A 23581-nucleotide genomic window follows, 5' to 3' on the forward strand; every position below is an offset into this window, starting at 1 on the left:
CTTATTTAGGAAAAAAAGATGAATAAAAAGCAGTAAGGAAATTATTGTAACAGTTGTGACAAATATTACAAAGGATAATGTGAACTATTTTTTAACATCAACATCTTTACTATTTGAGATTTTAACAATCCAACAACCAAATTTTCTGTTGTTTAGGAACTTGCTTTTCTATTTTAAAAACATGTTTTTACATTACCAAGTCATGGTTCAGAATTCAAAAAATTAAGTAGGAGCCTGAAACTGAAAGGATGGCAAAGTTTTGATGACAAAATTTAAAACCGGAAAGGGATTTAAAGATAATTTCATTTAAAAGATGAGAAAACACAGGCCCAGAGAGGTTAAGTAGCTTTTCTAAAGTTATACAAGTAATAAGTAGCAAAGCTCAGATTCAAACCTAGTCCCTCTTAGGCAAGAGCATCATTTATTGGAAAAGGTGCTGGGTTTATACTCAAAGGACGGGTTCTGCCAATTACTACCAGTGTGATCTTAAGAGAATAGAGGAAGTCACTTGACCTAGATAATCCTGTCTCCTCACCTGTAAAACGAAGAAGTCATAACAGTTAACATCCCAGGTAGTTTCTAGAACCAAATTTACGATCCTTTGACTCTAGGTCTATCATTTGTTTCTCTGATTTGATAGTCGGGGAATCATTTTAACTTTGGGTGAAAGCCAAAGCTGTCAACAATTAGAGATTTCTCTATTTTCTCAGATCAATTCATCTTACCTCTACTTTGCTGTATACTACTGTTCTTCTCAATGTCTCTGTCTCTGAAGGGGGAATGAGTAAAAAGTGGTGAGGGAAAGGGAAGAAGAATCTTAGCAAAGGGAGATTTATTCCCCTCACTATTTATTCCCCAATTATTATGAATAGTGGTTCCTTATTGCTGAGGCCCAGAAAGCTTGGTTAAGTTATTAAGAATTCTCTTATCACCACACCCTTGGGCATAAAGGGGGCTTTCAATGGCAAAGTATTGCAAAGAGAGATAAGTAAGATATCTAATTGGCTGCAAGTAGCATGCTTCCAGGGAAAATTATCTCAAGGACACCTTTGGGAGGAATTGAACTTAAACTAGTGTGAAGTGGAATGAAAGAGATAAGAAAAAGAAGGGAAGAGCCAATGTATAAGTGGAGTAAAGGGTCGTAGAAACTGAAGAACCTACAAATATGGAAGATTTCCATTCTCAAAGGCATTTACAATTAAATATACAAAGAAGAAAAGGCAGAAGGAAAAGAAGAGATGTGCTTGTGGGTAGGTAAAAATAAAGAAATAAAATAAAATGTGTACTGAATCCTAATATCTTAAAATATTCAATATTCAATTTACTCATCATTCAATATTCAATTTACTCTATGTCTTTGGGGAGGGATCATGGCTAGAGGGGGAGACCAGAGCCTTAGAGACCATGCAAAGGCATTTGAATTTGTTGGAGTGTGAGAAGTAGGCCTTTCTGCAGTGCCTGTAGTTGATGCTTAAGAAAAGTTTGTTGAATTATATTGAATTCTTACTAACTCAAAGGAGAAGTTGGGAGAGGAAAAGGATATGCAAAAGTTTCTGTCTTGAGTGAGAAATGTTTATCTCTGAGAGCCAGGAATGGAATTGTTCTACTCCAGGCCAGAAGAGAAAAACGAAGCATTGTTGAAGTGTGACCCTGTATTAGACCCTGTATTATTTCTTGATAGAGAAAGGAAGTGTATAATTTAAAGCTCCAAAGAGAAACTATTCTATATTTCCCTATTTTTTCCTTCAATGAGAATAAACATCCTTAAATTTCTTCCTGGATTTTCAGAGATTTCTTAGAGTCTATTTGTGAAGGAGATTTTTCAAAAATCCCTCCTCCTCTTTATTCTTCTTCTTCACATCTCCAATAAATTTATCCTGAAGTAAGTCAGTGATGCTTACAGGGCACATGGTACTCTAGATTTCTCTTAGCAGGAGGAAACCATAATCCTAAGAAGTGCAGCAGCAGAGGGCAGCACTTGCCTTTGGAAACTACATCTTCCTCTTGGCAGGGTTTTCACTTCATCTCTTCTTGGCCTGAGTGAAAGCTAAGCCTTTGAATAATCTAGATTTTTTAAATACTAAAACCTGGGCAACAGTGCTACTTGCTTCCCATTTCTCATCGTATTTCATTACTTTCAGTTTATTTAATCCTTGTCCAGTTTACACTTTAATCTCAATCCAGCCCCTCAAACGGATTCCTGACTTTCACCAGCCCTAGTCTATCTTTATTATCTTCTCTGGGAGTAAACTATTGTCCCTTTCTTTCTGTTTATGTTTGTCTTCCTTTTTTTTGTGGTGACAAAGATCCTCTCTTCCTTTGTCTACTCTCTCCCATTCTCCACCCTACTTCTCTCTGACTCGTTTTTTTTTTCTTTTCTTTCCATCAGCCTAACATTTGATTCCTAAAAATTTTACAAAGAACATATCCATTTGTCTTGTATTATAAATTGTGCCATTTTCATTTTTTTCCTTTGTCCATTTCTCACTAGATCCTGCTTCTAAGCTGAATTGTGAATGAATCAAAGTAAAATGGGAGGATTTGAGGACTGGAAAGACAGAAAACACACTTATTTGGGGAGTTGGATGAGCTAGACATCAAAATCTCTTCCCAGGTTTAACTGAATTTATCAATGCATATCTCTCTCTCTCAGTCTCTCTCTCCCTCCCTTTCTCTCTCTCCCCCCCTCCTTCTCTCTTCTCCTCCTTCCTCTTCCTCCTTCTCCTCCCTCCTCCTCCTCTTCCTCCTCTCTTCTTCTTCTCCTCCTCCTCCTCCTTTCTCTCTCTCTCTCTCTCTTTCTCTCTCTCTCTCTCTCTCTCTCTCTCTCTCTCTCCCTCCCTCCCTCCCCCTGACCACTGGATAACAACAAATGTGTTTGAGTATCATGAAATAATTCAGTCAGATAATCAACAAGTACTTCCTGATCACAAGATACTGTACCAGGTGCTGTGTACTTTATAATTTATTGTATTTGTTCAGGGCTCCTCATTTCTATCAATGATTACCACTAGGCTCTGAATCATTTACCTGGAATCTTCTTTCAAAAGCACTATGCAATGTAAAATCATGAAATAAAAAGCACCGTGCTTATGGGGGGAATGAGGTTAGTGGAACAATGCTCAAAAACTTTGTCAGTGACACGCTTTAAAAAAAGGAATATGATTAAAATGGTAGCCGTTTTACACCTGTTAAATGGTTAAGAAACACATAAATATTACAATAAATAGTGGCAGAACTCCTGGCCTCTAGCTGTCCATAGTGCTACTACTGCAGTCTGTATCCCAGGCCCATAATGGTAGTCTTAAGCAATTTTTAAGGCAGGCCAGAGGCCGTGATAGGAGGTTGCATGGGAGTAGTTGGACTTAGTGGGACAAGATCAGCCCTCCTTAGCCCACAGGTCCTACGGCACCAAAAGAAACACAATAAATGTGGTACTTTAAATTGATGACGACAGGAAGCTTAGTTGTAGAAGCGGGTGCGGAGAGGGGAAGAGAATAACCGCTCAGAGAGCATTTACTACGTGACAGACGCTGCGCTAAGGACCTTTTACAAATATTATCTCATTTGATTCTGCAATGTAGATGCTATTATTAGCTGCATTTACACTTGAGGAAAGTGAAGCAAATGGAAGTTAAGTGACTTGCCCAGGTCATACTGCTATTAAAACTGGATTTGAATTCAGATCTTCCTCAGTCCAGGCGCCAGCACTGCATCCATTTTGTAAGTTATTGTGAAGTGGTAAAGTTTTCTTCATTCCTGCTGTTTCTCCCCTTTTGAAATCACACAAAAACCAACTAGAGATTTGCACTATGCTAAAATATTCCTTAATATATCAGTTGTATTAGAACAAATTCTGATTTTTAAATAAGTGTTATAGCAGAAGTGGCTATACTAATTAATCTCATTGGTTGCTGAAGGCCCCACGTGATTATTCTACTATCTAATGTGCATATCCCTGACATATTAATCTTCCTAAACTGACGTTTTCATTATATCGCTCCCTATTCAGCAACCCAGAGCTCCCTACTATCTATTTAATCAATTTCAAACAACTTAGTAGAACATTCAAGACCTTTGATAAACTGGCCCCATTCCACTTACCCAAACTAATTTTCTCTGACTACTACTATCTATGACAGTTGAGCTTTCTCCTAAATATACGTTCTCTTCTCCATACTCTGGTCATACTGCTCCCCACAGACTACAATGCCTTTATCCTTTTCTATCTAAAATTTACCCTTTAAGACTCAGCTCAAAACCCAGCTCCTCCCTTACTACTCTAACTTGGAACCATTTCTCCCTTTTCTGACCTTCTATAGTGCTTATTACACATACCACATACTTTGGTTCTTAACGATATTGTTTTATTTCATTTACTTCATATCATAAGTCTCCAAAGACCTTGTAAATTTCCTGAGAATGAGGACACTCATACTGCATTTTTATTCCTACTTTGTGCCAGGCATATAGTAAATGATTAATTAAATAAACATTTACTAGCCTGTTATATACACTGCATAGTACTATGTATGCTCAAAGAAAGAATGTTTAGAAAAGCTAGACTCCTTGCCTTCATCAAACTTATAGTCACAGATATCTATCAAACAGTACTGTAACATGACAAGTACACTGGAAAGTTACAAAAGCAAAATGCTTGGCAAGGTACAAGGGAGAAGAAGTCATTTGACTGGAGTTGAAAGAGAATGGGGACAGAATGACTTCATAGAGAAAAAAAACATCTGAGGTGTGCTTTAAAAGACAGACAACAATTCAGCAGGATATTTGTTAAACTGAATTGAATTGTTTTGGTGAATTACTGAATTAAGAAAGCAGAGAATTGTTAAACTCCTCCTGAAGAATTTTACGTTTAAACAGTAAGACCTCCTACCTTGGGGCAGCAAGCTATGTAGAAAATACCCAACTAGTCTAAAACGATTAACCTAAAGCCTGACCACTTTTACCTCTGTCTCCTAGTTTATATATCTTAAAATGGCAGACTTAAAACTTAAACCTAGAAAATAACTATTTTTTTTTAAAAAGCACCAAGTTAACAGAATTAAAACTCAAGCATGAATAATCTGCCGGAAGCAGGCACAGTTTTTACATATAGAACTGGTTAGCTTTTCTCATATGTGTGCTTGGGAAGGTATTAGTGCATTTGTTGCACTATATGGCCAGATGTCGGTCTCTGGAACAAACAACCTGAAAGGGAAGTTTGTCAAGAACAATCTATTTATATAAGAATATTAACCACCTGGGGATCGACCATAAAGATGTCACTCCTAATTCTTTCGGGGTACTTAACACCAATTAAATATTAAGGAGAGGGCAAACTAAAAATATGTCCCATACAGTAGGAGAAGATAAATTTGTAATTGTCTCAAAAGGTTGTGGTAGAGCTGAGATATGATAAAATATATGAAATGATAAAATATATAGAAACAATTTACAAACTTTAAAGTGCACTATAACTATCAAGTGTCACTGTTATTATTATCATCATTAGGAGGGGATGAAGAAAAAGAAGTCAAGTTATACTGTGTAGCACAACAGAAAGAAAGACTGTTGGCTCTGGAATTAAAGGAGCTAGGTTCAAATCTAGGCCATAACAATGTGCCTGGGCGACCCTAGGAAAGTCACTTTACCTCTGTGTCATAGTTTCATTATCTATAAAATGAAAGTCGTATTCAATGATATCTAAGGTTCTTTCCAATGAAAAACTTATGACACTATCAGCTGGACTTATATAATGGCTTTTAGATTTATAAAGCATGTGTGTGTATACACACAGATACACATATGCATATACACGTACATGCATAGATAAAAAGAGGAAGAGAGAGACAAAATCTCATTTGAGCCTAAGTCAAGGCTATGAGCACAATATCCTACACACGGTGAATATTTCTTGATTCATTTCTTGATTCAATGAATGGATCTCACCCTACTGAGTTCCAGGATGTGTCTAAATGACTCTATGACTTATGTCTCTCAGTGAGTACCCTGGAATCATAGATTTATTGTTGTATATTCTAGTGCTCTCATAGAAAGTTTGATAGGAAGAGGAAAAAGGTCATATGCAAAATTTACCTTAAGTCCTAACAAGGTCCTTTTAGACAGCATTTAAGAAAATCAGAAACTTAGAATAAAAAAGGGAGCTGAACTTGAGAGATAAGTCAAAGAAAAGATGAGAACTTATTACTATTGACCCAGGAGGGAGAAGACTATGGTGTTCACATACAAAACATTAGAAGACTAGCAAATGGCATTAAATTAGGCCCAGTACTCACACTAGAATTTCTGTCTTATAAATTTCTGTTTGATGTTTATTCATTTCCAAAAATCACTCTGAATAAAGAATCAAATCCCAACGCAGAAAAGTTAATTATTCAGGTTTACCTGTATACCTTCTAGGCAAAGCCCTATCTACTTCTAAGACTTGGTTTTAAAAAACCTTCTGTCAATAAGTAAAAATCTTTTGTCAATTACAACAAATTTTGTCGTAACAAAAACCTCTGCTTAACAAACTAAGTCCGATTTATAAACAAAGACCTATTGAGTTTAAACACTATGTAGGATTTTCCAATCTTGCCCCACCCCCGCAAAAAAAAAAAAATCCAGAATACTTGGGCAGCCCCTTGGATTTCACCTAAAGTAGTACTAAACAGATCTTACAAAAATGTGATGTTGTAATAAGATGAATATATTACTGACTCTATAATTTATACTAGCATAACATATTTGAAACAGAATCAAAATATTTTGCAATACAATTTTGCAACAAATTCCTTCCCCCTTCATCCCCTCTTTCAGTACTTTAAAATCCATAACAAGTAGCATTACGGATATTATAAATTTTGGCCAGGTTGAATTTAAAAAAGGAATATTAAAATAAGACACTAACACATAAAGTACACTAGTGATCTTATATAATACCTAAAATATTTTATGAACATGTGGCTATGGTGGGAAGAAAGACTACTACAATAAAAATATGAATAATGCCTCCAACTACATTTTCTATGAGAAAATTTATGGCTAAAAGGAGTTGAGCTCCCAGGATAAGTCAAGAACTTGGTTCTTCTTTTAACCATTTTTCCAGGACATCTCAACAAAAAGCTCCCAAAACTACCCTGCTCTGCCTAGTTCATCAGTATAATCACTTATATTCATGTACATTCCTTACAAATTCTACTGCAGTTTATTATTTTCATTTTTTCCCTCTGGCATCTGATGAATCTATATGATAATGAAGAAGAAGGATTAAAGCAGGAGAACAGAAAACAAGATTCTGGTGAAGGAGGGAAAAGGTGCTTCGAGAAGATTAACAGATAGAATTGTTTTATTTTTTCTAAATTACAAAGCTGTTCTGTTAAAACTACAGGAAAACGAAAAAGAGAGCCTTTTCAAAATCACTGATAAGAGATCTTCTATCTGGTAAGAAACCATAAAAAGTTATTACCTGTGCAATAAGTGTGTAGAAATTATTGACATTGTTTATTCTTAAGAAACTCTCTCCCCCTCAATTCAACCACATAAAATGACTAACGGACAGTTTCATAGAGATATACTATACCTGCCTAATCTTGTACATAGGGCAGGCATGGGTTCTTAACCTTTTTGTGTGTTTCATGGACCCCTTTGGTAGTCTAATGAAGCTTATGGATCCCTTCTCTTAATAATATTTTTAAATACATAAAATGAAATATACAATATTATATAAGAAATCAATTACAATGAATACAATTATCAAACTATTAAAAAAATTCACACATTGCAGGTTAAGAACCTTGATCTAGATAATGAGATTTTTTGCAAGCTGTTTGGATGAAATTGGTCTCTAACAACTTTTTGTGGGTGGTTCTCAGAAATCCTTTGAAGTGAAAAAAATGGGATAAAATTATTTAAAAAAAAAAAGATCAGAAGGATTCCAACCAAAACTTTCTCATAATATTACAAAACAGGTATTGGAAACCTAGAAATTGGTGTTGATCCAAGACCTTTTTCTCTTCCATAGACCTGTAATATAAAATATAGACAGAGATTTTGCCTTTTCTGCCTAAAGTTGTAATTTAAAAAAATAATGGGAAGGTGGAGAGTGTTTTTAGCAATCAACAGTAAAAATATGCTAAATGGCCACAAGATGGTGATGTTACTTTATAAGATCCTAGGGGTTATTTATTTAGGTGGTCGAGAATTTATTCTTTTCTCCCCAGATATTGATTCAGTAGCCTACTCTGATGCTTCATTCTTGCACAGAAGTGATTCCTAAGATCTTTGGGTATGAAGGCCCAGTGATAGACTGGTGTTCAGTCATCCAAAGTACATCTTTTGCTAAGGCAGGAGAAACTTATGATGAGGGTATTGCTGTGTGATAAATTTGGGAAGGAAGGAGAGGGAAAGCAATCTTTGAAAGCCATCTGCTGCGTTGTATGGAAGCTGAAAGCTAGACCACTAGCCACAATGAGGAAAAACTGAAGAGTGTCAACGTCCGAACACAAAATGCTCTTATCCTCTTCTCCTTCCTCACAATGACAGAGAACAAATTAAAAAGAGACATGGTCCTATAAGAATACAGAAAAGAAGGTTAAAGTCTTAAATGAGCTGAAGTTGTCAAAATCGTTAAAGACAACATCAAAAAAGGACATTTTTTTTAACAAATCAATATTGCTGCGAAGAATTGAAAGGAGGAGAATTAAGGTCGTTGTTTGGAGTAAATGGGTAGATGAGCCTGGTCATCAAAGAAAAGGAGCCAGTCAACTTGCACTGGAGAAATCTCTTAAAAAAAAAAAGGATGATGATCTTCAAAATGAGAAGAATAAACAATAAGTGACCAGAAGGGACTGAAATCCAGGAGAAGTAAGGAGACGGCAATAGGACAATAGGACAAATAGATGCCATCTGTTCCTTCCAAATTACATCCCAGTGTTCTGGAGAGATTTTTGAACATGATGTTTGAATTTTATTAAGAAAATATTTACCAACTGGTAAATTTCAATCATAGAAATTGGGAGATAAGTTGTGAGACTGGAGAGGAGCAACTGAGCCCATTTCCACAATGATAGAATAAGTCAATCTTTCAAATTATAAGCTAGAAAGCTTACATTATTCCAAGGGAAACTTCTAAAATGGATTAATAAGTGGATAGTTTTTGAGTATTAAATGCATGAAAGGCAGCAATGATTTCTAAATGGGTTCAATAAGGAACAATGAGTGAGCACGTTAGAAAAACAGCATGGTATAGTCATGGGAAGGTCTTTTGCAGGAAGTTTTGGGGGCAAGTCACTTGACTTCTGAGACCATAGTTTTTCCATGTGAAAAAAATGAAGATGTCAAGGGCTGGCCCCTGAGATGCCCTACACTGTAACATGCCATCCAATGAGTAATGATGCCAGTCAAATAAGTAAGGGATTGACCAAGCCATGAAGTGCCAAGCACATGGTTTTCTCTAGAATCACAGACCATCAGACCTGTAGAAATGACCTTTAATTTTTTCTAAATTCAACTCCCTCATTTTACAGATGAGGAAACAGCCCACAAAAAAATAAAATGACCTGGCAGCTGGAGGAACACCATCCCTGTCCTACCAGTCACATAAAAGTGAAAATACCTCTACTCCCTACCAGATACAATCCTGAACTTCTTCATTTTCATTTTTGTTCACTCTCTCTCGTGTACATCCATCCCTGCCCTGCATAGCTGTCTTATGGTTAGACAATGCCACACTGTGTTAAGGGAAAGGTTTTACAGAGAAGGTGACACTCTTGCCAAGACAGGAAACCTGTTGCTTCCTGCTAAACACAACAGCTGCTCTCCCCAGTTCCCAAAAGTCATAAGGTTGCACCAAAAAAAGCACCCCCCCATGGGAATCTCTAGAACTAAGTATATGTTAATAGAACTGAGGTGCCTACATAAACAAAGAAATTAACCAAGACTCTTATTAATTTAAATAAAACGGAAAAAGGGAAGAATAAATATGAAAGGAATAAACTAATTTCCATTTCAAGCTTAAACTGATAATAATCATTATGTAAATAACTGAAGAATAAACTAAATCATATCAAGGCCATCGGCAATGCTACATCACTCACTCATTCATTCATGACTTGACCTTCTCCATTACTTACCATTGCTAGTGCCTTCTCTGATATAACCTTCCAATATACAACACATATCTTTTACGTACATTGTTATTTACATTTTATCTACCCATTAGAATATAAGTTCCTAGAGCTCTTAATACAGCATCAGACACACAGTAATACTTAATAAATGATTACTGACTTGACATATTAGCTGTGTATCTAATATTAACATTTCAGGTAAACTAGAATCATGAAAGAGATTTCTGAGAAAATGAAGACTAAGCATTTTTTTTAAATAGCTGGGCCTGAGATTCTCCTAACAAGAGTCCCCAGTAGTGGGCTTGTAGGATTGAAGTACCTGCAGTGGAAGCCACACTGTGCTGGAACTCCTTACTTTCTGGTGGTCTTCAAAATCTGGTATACTTAAGATGGAACATAAGGGTTTTGGATTTTTGTTTGTGCCTATGCATATACATGTGTGTGCATGTTTTAATCAGGTGGCATAGAATCAAATGAGACAATAAAGTAACATTGACAAAATGATATATTCATAAAGACTTTGCTAATCTTCAGGACCTACCTAAATATCATTTTTATCAATAGTTTGAAAAGATATTAAAATTAGACATATGGTTATATTAACAAAAACAACTTTAACCATTTTTGCTTTCACAGATACATTGCTTTCATGGTAGCAAAGTTACGTAGTGGATAAGAGTCCGGGACTTAGAAAAAGGAAGACCTGAGTCCAAATCCCACCTCAAACATTTACTAGATGTGTGGCAGTGGGCAAGTTATTTAACCTCTCTCAAACCCAGTTTTCTCATCTCTAAAATCAGGAAAATAATAGCACTTATAGGGTTGTAGCGAGGACCAAATAAGACAATATTTGTAAAGCAATCTGAAAACCTTTAAAAAAAACTATAAAAATGCTAGCCAGGAGGAAGAGGAATAAGTTAAGAGATGATTGTCATCCAATGGTTACTAAAATAAGTAACAACATACACAAATAGGCATCATAACCAAGGATGATCTAGGCAGAAGATTATCAGCGAATTAGACTATGGCAACAAGTTATTTGTACTTCATGCAGTGGCTTCCAAACTGGTATGGCATAGTTACATAATAAAAGACAAAGATGTTTGCCCCAAAACATCTGCTCTGTTGTAGTAACAACTTACATATACATAGAGCTTTACACTTGCACAAAGTGCCTTCCCTCATAATAAATAAATCAATAAACCATGAGGTGATTTCTTTGGACGTGGCCAATGAGGGATTTGTTTTCTTTGACTATATGTGTTTGTAATGGGGGTTTAGTTTTTTCTTATGTTCTCCACATGGTAGAGGAAAGACAAGGGGAAGAGAGAGAATATGGATTTTTATTAAAATATATGTATATACACATATACATACATATACATATATATATATATAGGGGGGCAAAAAAAGCTATGAGGTAAGGAACATAAGAACTACAACTGGTTCTGTGGATGAAAAACCAATATGTAGAAATGTGAAGTAACTTTATGGGAGAAAGATACTATTATCACGTCCATTTTATAGATAAGGAAATCAAGGTCAGACAGAGCTTAAGTGACTTCCCCAGGATCACACATAAGTAAAACTCGAAATGGCCAAATTCAGGCTGGCTCACAGCTTGGTTGAACCAATGAGTCCAAAGGAATTATTCAACTTAAAGAATCTGAGGGTTAACACCATCTCTTAAAAATTTTTTTTTGGCTTCCAAATGTTTTCCAATGTAAAGGAATATTTGAATTTGTAATTCCAAAAGTTCATTTGAAATTACAGCTTTTAGGTATAAAGCAAACTTAGAGGAAGTATCTGAGCTGATACCATCGATTCTGGCAAACACCTGAAAATGCTGAATGTTCCTCTCTTTCTCTATGTCCTATGCCTAGTAGTCCTGAAATGCTGAAAACTATCAGCAAAAGCAATTCACTAAACACGAGCCCAAAATACATTGTAATAAAATCCACATTAATCAAGGAAGAAAAACTACTTACTGTCCTGGTTACGTGACCAGATACATCAGAGTTGTTAGACTGAAATGAAAAAGAAAAATAATACAATTAATCCAACTGCATTGCAATACTTATTCTTCAAGATTTACAGTAGCTCTTCTATATGAAAATAAAGAAAATGAGATTCTCAGCTTTGTTCAGAGGCAAAAACTGTTTGAATCAGTGTCACTTTCTTGAATGTCAGTTTTCTCTACTACAATAGGAAGGCTCTAGATTAGAAGGTCTCTAAAATTCCTGATAGATGTAAAGTTCTATAAAGAAGAAATCATCAATTTGACAAATTTTATATTCTTTTCCATAGTGAACTTACGGTTGTAGCTTTAACAAACTGGAAGACCAATAAAATCACCAAGGATACCTAACTTCAGAGAACAGCTAGCAGACAGGTAAATTGTTGAATCTGCAATCAGAAAGTCCTGCTTTAGGCTGCCATTCAAGGTCTTTGGTGATATGGCTTAACCTACTTTTTTTTTGTCTACATCTGCTTATTTCCCATTAGGCCTTTTCAAACAAGGTAGGCCAGACTAGTCACCATTATGCAAATATGGCTACACTGGCTTATCTTCATTCCTTTGTTTATAGCAATCCCTCAGTTCTGCCTACCACACGCACCCATGTGTCTTCCTCGTATGTCAAAACCTTACCCATCCTATAAAACTGTACAAATCCTCTACAAACCAATCCCTGATCCCTCTAAACAGGATCAACATTCTCCTATTTTATTTTCTCACAACACTTTGCTTGTCCATTTCATTTTTTTATATAATATTTATTCATGTGCCTATATTACTTTCCCTATTCTACTGTAAGTGCATCAAGGAGAGTCTAGCTCCCTTTTTTATTTTTTTTTTATTTCCTCAAGTGCCCAGATTAGTGATTTGCAATGCTGATTGCTCAATAAATTTGTTTAATGCAATTATAATATCCCAAAAATCAAACTCAAAAATATTAGGAGTTATGCTGGTTTGAGCTCTAGTACCATATGGCATCAGGAAGTCAAAACTCATATTTTACACCCCCCTCCAAAAAAAAGAACAAAAAGAAAATATTATCAGAGGGAAGGCTCATGTTTTAAATAAACTTAACGTTTGAAGTGCCCCTCCATACTTAAAAGCTAAGCTTCTTTAGATAAACCAGCAGCTATTCTGTGAAGGTATAGGAAGCTGACTCTCTAAGAAGTGAGGAGCTATGCAATGCCCAAAGTTAGCTACTCAAATCAATTAAAAGAGCTTTTACTGCTTATTGTAGGACATGGAGCAGATGAGGAATTAATCAACAGATTAGCAGAGAAGCAGTTGGATCCAGACCCAGATCAAATATACAAAGAATAAAGTCCTACCCTAAAAATCCACAGGTTCTGTCGGGAGACCTCAGAGCACCAAGTAAAATGTTAAGAAACTGAGTTTCTCGGGAAAAGATTGGCTCTCTTTCAGAAGGAGCTCTTCATCGATGTCTCTTTCTCTCATCTGGATTTAGCAAACACATGCCTCATCTTAGAACAGCACAGAAGCAGTAAAGAAAGTTCAGCTCTGCATGGGTAAATGTGGAAAGCTTCCTGGGTGACTGTGGCCAGTTTTAAGTGCAACATGAAGGGTTGGAACAGGTTTGAAGCCCGATAAAGGTTAAGGCTCAAGTCTTTGCAGAAAATACAATGTTTGCCCAAGGCTAGGAGTACCAGCCTCTGCCAAGACTCGGTATTATGGAGATTAGGGCTACTCTCATAGACTGACAAGACCAGGAACTACAACTTCACAGTGTTCATGAGGCTCTGAATAGAGACCGTACAGTTGAATACAAGGACAAGAACACTTAATGAACACAAATATAACATACAATTTTTATAGAGTCGAGCTACGTGATGACTAGGTTTGTGACACACCTCACTGACAAAAGTTTTTTTGTATTTTCACCAGAAAGTCTCCGTCTAGTGAAAAGAAGGTAAGATGTACTTGTGGTATATTCATTGTTCGTTCGAGTAAGTAAAATACATAGACTTGCTTGGTGACTTTCGGGATAGTCACATGTGTTGCATCCACACAGCCAAATCAGATAGCACCCTGGATGCTAGCCTCTTTCTTTCGTCAAGTGGCTTCTTCTAATCTATCAAAACACTGAATATTATCTAGAGACAAAGTTGAATCTGAAATCCTTGGTGCACTTCTGAACTTGAGAGTAAGGTAAAAGAGAATAATCTACACATGGACCTACCTGGAATAAAAGAGCTCTGCCCCAGATGGGGGTGGAGGTAATCAAAACAAACACTTTGGAAAGGGGACAGGGTCAAGGGAGAAAATTCAATAAAGCAGGATGGGTTGGGAAGGAGCAAAATGTAGTTAGCCTTTCACAACATGAGTATTGTGGAAGGGTTATACATAATAATACATGTGTGGCCTAGGTTGAATTGCTCAACTTCTTAGGGAGGGTGGATGGGAAGGGAAGAGGGAAGGGAATTTGGAACTCAAAGTTTTTAAAATCAGATGTTCAAAAACAAAAAAAGTTTTTGTATGCAACTAAAAAATAAGATACACAGGCAATGGGGCGTAGAAATTTATCTTGTCCTACAAGAAAGGAAGGGAAAAGGGGATGAGAGGGGAGGGGGGGAGTGATAGAGGGGAGGGCTGACTGGGGAACAGGGCAACCAGAATATAAGCCATCTTGGAGTCGGGGGGGAGGGTAGAAATGGGGAGAAAATTTGTAATTCAAACTGTTGTGAAAATCAATGCTGAAAACCAAATATGTTAAATAAATAAATTGCATTTAAAAAAAAAAAAAGAGCTCTGCCCCCTTCCACAGATCCCATGTAAATTTACTTGGAAGGTCTTTTTACAGATTAAAAAACCTCATAGGAATGAAATCTCCAAGTGTATCATCTGGTCACAAGAAGCTGCCCTGGCAAACAATCATAAAAGTCCAATACTGTTGAGTCAGAAATATTATTCTGACACCAAACAGGGTTCTAAACTACATACATAGGGTCAAATAGGACCAAACATGGCAGGGCTTTGAGTCTGAGGGTCAACAGAGGGCAGAAGCAGCCTTACTACGTAGCTTACAGGCTGACAGATGTCTCTCAGGATGGAGAAGAGGGTCTATAAATGTTAGGTCCACGGAAAGGAGAGTTCAGCACCAAGTGTAACAAGACTAAAGTACCAGATCAGTGGGACAGATGAAAATAAAGGCAAAGCATAAGTCAAATATTCCAGGTAGAAGACAGAAAGAAAACTGAGCATTTATTATTTATTATGTGCCAGGCACTAAAAAACACCAAATGGGGTGGGGGGGGGGGTGGGGAGGCATAGAGCCAAGATGGCAGTTGGAAAGAAGGGACTTGCTTAAGCTCTCCCCCAGGTCCTTCCAAAAACCTATAAAAAATGGCTCTGAACAAATTCTAGAGCTACAGAACCCACAAAATAGCAGAGGGAAGCAGGGTTCCAGGCCAGGACAGCCTGGATGGTCGCTGGGAATGGTCTATCGCACTGAGCTGGTAGCAGAGCGGAGCACAGCCTAGTGTGAGCCACGCCAGGACCAGCCAGACCTGGAGCCGGGCGGAACAGGCTGTAGGGCCCTGAATCATTGAGCTGTGGCAGTTACCAGACTTCTCAACCCACAAACGCCAAAAGTCAACAGAGAAGGATAGTGGAGAAACTGCTGAAATCGGAGTGAAAGGAGTGCGCAGTCAGCCCTAGCTCCAGGGGCGTGGAAGTAGTGCAGCTCTGGGGCTGCTTCCAGAGCTCCAGCTGAGGTTGCTTCTGGCCCCAGGACCACCCTGTAGGAGGAATTAAGCTGCGGGTCAGAGCGTGAGTGCAGCGCCTGCATGGATCTGGGTCGCAGTCCAGGTTGGCAGTTCTTGGGGGAGGAGGAGCACTGGTGTGGCAGAGTTTGCTGTGTAGAAGTAGTTCTGAAAATAGCAGGGCAGCGCCTAAAGCTTGGGACAAAGTACTCTCTACCTTACAACCAGTCATACCCCCCCCCAAAAAAGCTCAAGGGTGAAGTAGACGTCTGGGAACATGGCCAGGCAGCAAAAACAGACTCAGATTCAGACTTGGACTTTGGAATCTTTTTTGGTGACAAAGAATATCAAAACATACAGCCAGAAGAAGTCAACAAAGTCAAAGAGCCTACATCAAAAGCCTCTAAGAAAAATATGAATTTGGCTCAGGCCATGGAAGAGCTCAAAAAGGAGTTGGAAAAGCAAGTAAGAGAAGTAGAGGAAAAATTGGGAAGAGAAATGAGAGTGATGCGAGAAAACCATGAAAAACAAGTCAATGACTTGCTAAAGGAGACCCAAAAAAATACTGAAGAAAACAACACCTTAAAAAAATTAGACTAACTCAAATGGCAAAAGAGCTCCAAAAAGCCAATGAGGAAAAGAATGCCTTGAAAGGCAGAATTAGCCAAATGGAAAAGGAGCTCCAAGAGTCCACTGAAGAAAATACTACCTTAAAAATTAGACTGGAGCAAGTGGCAGCTAGTGACTTTATGAGAAACCAAGATATTATAAAACAGAACCAGAGGGATGAAAAAATGGAAGACAATGTGAAATATTTCATTGGAAAAACCACTGACCTGGAAAATAGATCCAGGAGAGACAACTTAAAAATTATTGGACCACCTGAAAACCATGATCAAAAAAAGACATCATCTTTCAAGAAATTATCAAGGAAAATTGCCCTGATGTTCTAGAGCCAGAAGGTAAAATAGAAATTGAAAGAGTCCACCCATCGCCTCTTTTAAAAGATTCCAAAAAGAAAACTCCTAGGAATATTGTCACCAAATTCCAGAATTCCCTGGTCAAGAAGAAAATACTGTAAGCAGCCAGAAAAAAACAATTTGAGTATTGTGGAAAAACAATCAGGCTAACACAAGATCCAGCAGCTTCAAAATTAAGGGATCGAAGGGCTTGAAATATGATATTCTGGAGATCAAAGGAGTTAGGATTAAAACCAAGAATCACCTACCCAGCGAAACTGAGTATAATGCTCGAAGGCAAAATATGGATTTTTAATAAAATAGAGGACTTTCAAGCTTTCTCAGTGAAAAGACCAGAGCTGAATAGAAAATTTGACTTTCAAACACAAGAATCAAGAGAAGCATGAAAAAGTAAACAAGAAAGAGAAATCAAAAGGGACTTACTAAAGTGGAACTATTTTCTTACATTCCTAGATGGAAAGATGATGTATGTAATTCATGAGACCTTTCTCAGTATTGGGCTAGTTGAAGGGAATATACATATACATATACATATACATATACATATACATATACATATACATATACATATACATATATATAGACAGAGGGCACAGAGTGAGTTGAATATGAAGTGATGATATCTAAAAAAATAAAATGAAATTAAGGGATGAGAGAGGAATATATTGAAAGAGGGAGAAAGGGAGAGTTAGAAGGAGGTAAATTATCTCACATAAAAGTGGCAAGAAAAAGCAGTTCATTGGAAGGGTAGAGGGGGCAGGTGAGGGGGAATGAATGAATCTTGCTCCCTTTGGATTTGACTTGAGGAGGGAATACCATACACACTCAACTGGGTATCTTACCCCACACGAAAGTAGGGGGAAGGGAATAAGAAAGGGGGGGACAATAGAAGGGAGGGAAGATGGGGGAAGAAGTAATCAAAAGCAAACACTTCTGAAAAGGGACAGGGTCAAGGGAGAAAACTGAATAAAGGATAGGATGGAGGGAAATATAGTTAGTCTTTCACAACATGACTATTTATGGGAGCGTTGTGCATAATGATACGTGTGGCCTATGTTGAATTGCTTGCCTTCTTAGGGAGAGTGGGGGGAAGGAAGAGGGGAGAGAATTTGAAACTCAAAGTTTTAAAAGCAAATGCTCAAAAAAAAGTTGTTTTTGCATGCAACTGGTAAATAAGATATACAGGCAATGGGGCATAGAAATCTACTTTGCCCTACAAGAAAGTACAGGGAAAAGGGATGGGGTGGGGAAAGAGAGTGGGGTAACATAAAGCAAGGCTGACTGGGGAAGGGGGCAATCAGAATATATGCCATCTTGAAGGGGAGGAGAGGGTAGAAATGGGGAGAAAATTTGTAACTCAAAATCTTGTGGAAATCAATGCTGAAAACTAAAACATATTAAATAATAAAGTATGCAATTTAAAAAAAAAACGCCAAATCTCCAGAGTTGGATATGACGTCAGAAGCTCCCTTGCCCAATGCATCGATATCTGAAGAGTATACCCTTTATCATCTCCCTGACAAGTGAATATCCAATTTCCATTTGAAGACTTCTGGTGAGAAGGAACCTAGTACTCCAAAGGCAAGTTATTCCATTTTTATACAACTCCAATAGTCAACATAAGGTTTCTCTCTCTCTCTCTCTCATATCAAGTTGAAATCTGCCTCAGCAACTTCTACTCATTGTCCTCTGGGACTGAGCAAAACAAATCTTATTGTTCTGACTCAAGAGGGTTTTTCAAATATTTGACGATAGCTATCATGTAACCCTCTTCCACCCCCAACTTCTCCTATTACTCAAGCTAAATATTGCTAGACTACAAGCTCCAGGAGGACAACAGCTGTCTTATTTGAATATTTTATCTATCCAAGGAACACCTTACAGAGTTCAGAAGGTCACAGAAGAATATCTGAAATTCTCTAGAAATTAGAAATTCTCTAGTACAAATAACTCATTTTATAGATTGGGAAACTAAGGCACTGTAGCAGCAATCACCCTAACATGCCCGGGATGGCTGCTAGCACAGTTTCTTCTGCTTTACTAGGAAAGATAGCTTTTTAGAGGTCAACAATCTTCTTTAATTACATTCATTAGTTCAGAGGAAAAGTCAGCATACTGAAAGTCACAGAAAATACAGTGAAAATACAAGCAGAAAAATTAGACCAACAGACAGGACTCTGACTGCCTGAATCAAAGCAATATTGCTATACACTTTACATATACCACTGGATCGAGAGAGCCTTTACAGCTGAGCAGTTGGAGGCTCTGAAAATATGGCTGCTTAGAATCTCAACCAGGGAATCACAAGGTCCTTATCATAAGTGAGCCCCCAAAGCAAACTACCAACTTCTCAGAGCCAGAAGGCATCACAACCCTCCTGACTCAGTGCCTAATTAGAAATTAGCAAAAGGTGTTAAAGCCTTCCTACAAGCAAGCCTCCTCCCCCAATGGGCTCTGTGTGACTCAGGATGTTTCATAGCTGTGAGCTGGGTCAGACCTCAAAGCAGGTCGCATAGGCCTATTAATGGACGAGAAAGATCTTTCTATCTCATTAATGTTACAGACCCCAAGAAATTAAATATATGCCTAAGATGGCATAAGGGGGTAAATATAAGTTTTGAACTTAGGTCCTCCTTCTGACTCTAAATTCAGCCCACCATGATGACTCAGTTCTCTGCAAAAAGGAGACCATTATTCAACAAATGTGTGCTAAATCCGCGTTGCAATTTTGAATTTGAGGCTATTTTGACCAGGTAAGAGCAAAGTGAACTTGCAGAGAAGAGCTTAACTAGGGGTCAAAAACAGGACCAGACAAATAGCCAAATAAAGCAAAGAAGTAAATTATACCCTGATTATCAGCTTTTTCTGGGCCTGACAGCTTTAGCCCAATAGTGTGGCCTGGTAACCATAATCCCCTTGGGTTCTTAAAAGATTGGTGAGTTATTTAAAGCTTAGCTTTTCCTTTGCACCCTGAGCCTGAAGGCACTGACTGTGGTTTTTTAAATGTTTGGATCTATAAGGCCCCATTTATAAACTTGCCAGGTGACTGATATTTATTAAAAGGAGTTGTAACTTGACAATTGGTCAAATACGAAACAAATACATCCTATTGTATGTTAATAAACATCTGTAATGATTTCCTCTAAATTCGAATCTGGTTATTTAGTATCACTGTGGTGTTTCTGGAGATGGGAAATATTTTAAATCACAAAATGTTTAAATTGCCTTGTTGTTGTTTGGTCTCACGTTCGACACTTTGTGACTCCATTTGGGGTTTTCTTGGCCAAGACACTGGAGTGGTTTGCCATTTCCTTCTCCAGATCATTTTAGAGATGAGGAACTAAGGCAAACTGGGTTAAGTGACTTGCCCAGGGTGACACAGCTAGGAAGTGTCAGAGGCCAGATTTGAACTCACAAAGGTAATTCTTCCTGACTTCAGGCATTCTATCCACTATGACACCTAGCTGCCAAATTTCTATTAATTTCTTGCCAAAAGTCAAATACCAAGGTAGCGAAATAAGGAAAATAGAGAAGGAGAATCTATATCCCAGATTTTGTTTTTCTGTGTTAATTACAGAGGTCGATCATCGAAGAATGAAAATAAAAGTTCATTCAAAAATCAACTAGAGCATTCTGGTTATTTGTATAGTTTATAGGCACTTTGAAGTTAGCAAATTAGGTTTCCCTGAAATTACTGGTTCCAAAGCATGTTATTAGAGTAGAGAGCGACCACAGGGAATAGAAAAATTCTGCCATCGGATACTATTAAGTAACACCACAGAAGGCTTATGTTTTGATTGGCTAAGGTCCAGTACCTAATAGCATGGGTATCAGTGTAAGTCAAGAGTTCATTTAATAGTGGGATTCACATGAAAGATAAAAAAGATACCATCCAAACCTGGGCCCTTGTATTCCTAAGTGCACCATTAACCTTCATTAACCTTCAGCAGCTGAACTGAAAAATATCGGGAATATTATTGAATCAAAATAATTATTCATGAGACCAACAACCCCCCCCCCCGCCAAAACAGGTTTTTTTTTTGGAGGGGGCACATGTTAGTCAGCAGGAGAGGATTAGAGAAGCAATTGCATCACACTGTCCTCTCATGACCCTGCTAATCATACACTATTTGTTCAATCAAGGAGAAGATGGCTGATACCAAAGTAAATATTTCACATATACTATTAACCCAATTTAATCAATAGATATTTGTTAAGTACGTACTATGCCCAGTATCAAACAAGCTGGGGAATATACAAAGTTTGTGTAAAACATGGTCTGAGTCCTCAAGGAGCTTATAATCTAGTAAATGATAAAACACACAATCACGTAATAACAGTGCAAAACTAATCGATAGCATGTGCACAAAAATTTAAAACTGATCTACTGGAAAGAGTACTGTTTACTCCATAGTCAGAAATCGTGGATTCAGATTCTACCTTTGTGACTTTGCAATTCACTTGCCTACCTGGGTCTCAGTTTCTCATTGCTGAAAAGTAAATAATAAACCAGATAGACTTTGAGGTCCCTTCCTACTCTAGATCTATGGTCCCATTAGTATTTGTGGAGTGAGGAGTGGAGGGAGATCTTCTGACCCTGTCCCCATTCTGGTACAGGCCCTCATCACTTCAAGCCTGAACTAGTATAATAGCCTGCTGGTGGGTCTGCCTTCCTCAAGTTTCTCCCCATTCCAATGCTTCTTCCATTCAAGTCATTAAAATGATTTTCCTAAAGTTTAGGTCCCATCATGTCACTTCTCTACTCAATAAACTCAAACGGCTTCCTATTGCCTCCAGGATCAAATACAAAATGCTTATTTGGCATTCAAAGCCCTTCATGACCTAGCCCCGCTTATGTTTCCCAGTCTTCTTACACCTTACTCCCTGATATGTACTTGTTGGTCCAGGGACCTTGGCCACCTGGCAGTTCTAACACTAAGAGACTAGCTCTTAGTTATGGGCATTCTCTCTTAGCTGCCCCCCTCCTATGCTCCAACTACTGACCTCCCTGACTTTCTTCAAGTCTCAACTAAAATCCCACCTGTTACAGGAAGCCTTCCTCAACTTCTCTGAATTCCAGTGCCTTCCCAATGTTAATTATCTGTTAATGTTTGTATGTATTTGCTTGCATGTTGTCTCCCCTCTTAGAAGGTAAGCTTCTTGAGGGTAGGGACTGTCTTTTGACTCTTTTTGTATCCGTGGCACTTAGCACAGTTTGTGTGGCATATAGTAGGTGCTTAATAAGTATATTTTTTAATTGACTGATCATTATTAATTCAAAAGATCAGGGAAAACTACATAAAAGAAGTCATGCTTAAGCTGCATTTTAAAGCATGGGTAAGATTACAATGAAAACAGGAGTAAGGGTGGTGAGATAGTTTCGGGCATAGGGAAGCAACATGAACAAAATTTGTAAGAGAATTTGTAAGGGGATGGTAGGGTGTTTTCAGTGGTTCAGTTCAGTTGGAGTGTAGAACAAAGCAATACCATACAGGTAAATCTCTGAAAAGGAAGCACGGTGCTACATCACAGAAGGCCTTGAAAGCCCAGCTAGAGTTTGATTTTTATCATAGGTCACTGAAGTGAAGCCACTGAACAACCTTGTTAGACTGACAAGACCAAGGTCTGTGCAACATAATGACACAAAGAAAGAAAAACAAATGAAAGGAAGAATCTGGTTAAAGAAAAATTGAGTAACATTTTCTATTTTTACAAAATCTTTCTCCTAAGGGACATCTTTTTTTCTTCTTGAGCACAGAATGCATGCAAAACAATGAAGAGTCCAAGAAGCTGAAAATTTTTTGTTGATTCAAGGAATATTTCCCATCGATTTGAGCTTTCCAACAAGTGGTTTGGGTTCCCTTGTTAGGGAGAAGTTTCCACCTAACTGGAGGTCTTCAAACAGACCTGGGACAAACACTCTTCTGAGATGATCTGGAGGGGATTCCAGTGTAGGAGGAGATTGCACTAGATGATTTCTAAGATCACTTCCAGTCTTGATATTCTGTCTTTATCTACAAAATGAAGCATTTGATCCTAGTCTAGTCATCTCAAACATATGTTCTATCTGTCAAATGGAATTTAGGGTTTGTACACAGACCAGCAAAAACCCATATCAAATTGGAGAAAAACAAGTCAAAAAACAGGCCTTACTGAACCCATTTGATTGAGAATATCAAGCACTTTATTCAAATTGCTGTTGCTGCTGCTACTCCTACCACTAATTATCATTACTATTACCACCACCATTACTATTGGCAACATGTTCAGTACAGAGAATATTATACAGGAAGGTCAGAAGACTTGGTTTTGACTGTAGACTACTCCATTTATCAGCAATGCAACTAAGGGCAAATCACTAAATGTGTCTGTACTACAGTGCAAAATGAAGATAATATATACTTTGAACAGGTATATTTACATGCTTTTGTGTTATTACTTATATTTTTATTGACATTTTATGAATTCTATATTTTATATAATATATTTTATTAAAATTAAATATTAAAATTTAAATTTAAAATATTATATTTTATATAATATGAATTTTATAGTTTCTATAATCTAAAACTTCATTATATATTTAGCAGAATTATACTAATTATATAACTTGAACAGAATTAATTGGTAGATTGGTTGCTACAGACCAGACAAGTTGCTCCAGCAGAGACATTAAGAAGTTTCAAAAGAGTAGTTCGTTTACTTCACGGGGAGACCCAATGATTAGTTAGCACTAAAAAC

General features: G+C 37.5%; 1 protein-coding gene across 4 annotated transcripts in view; it reads right to left on the reverse strand.

Annotated features, from left to right (window-relative positions):
* TNS3 (tensin 3) overlaps positions 1 to 23581 on the reverse strand; it is a 424477-nt gene that overhangs the window by 204257 nt on the left and 196639 nt on the right. For 2 of the 4 annotated variants that reach the window (XM_036738320.1, XM_036738322.1), the window contains one exon: positions 12113 to 12151. The gene's annotated coding sequence lies outside the window, so the exon portion shown is untranslated. Of the gene's footprint in view, positions 1 to 12112; positions 12152 to 12440; positions 12531 to 13469; positions 13488 to 23581 lie in introns of those variants that run through there. The other 2 variants (XM_036738321.1, XM_036738323.1) reach the window with 2 other exon arrangements.

This window comes from Trichosurus vulpecula, chromosome 9 (assembly GCF_011100635.1).
Source record: "Trichosurus vulpecula isolate mTriVul1 chromosome 9, mTriVul1.pri, whole genome shotgun sequence".
Lineage (NCBI taxonomy): Eukaryota > Metazoa > Chordata > Mammalia > Diprotodontia > Phalangeridae > Trichosurus > Trichosurus vulpecula.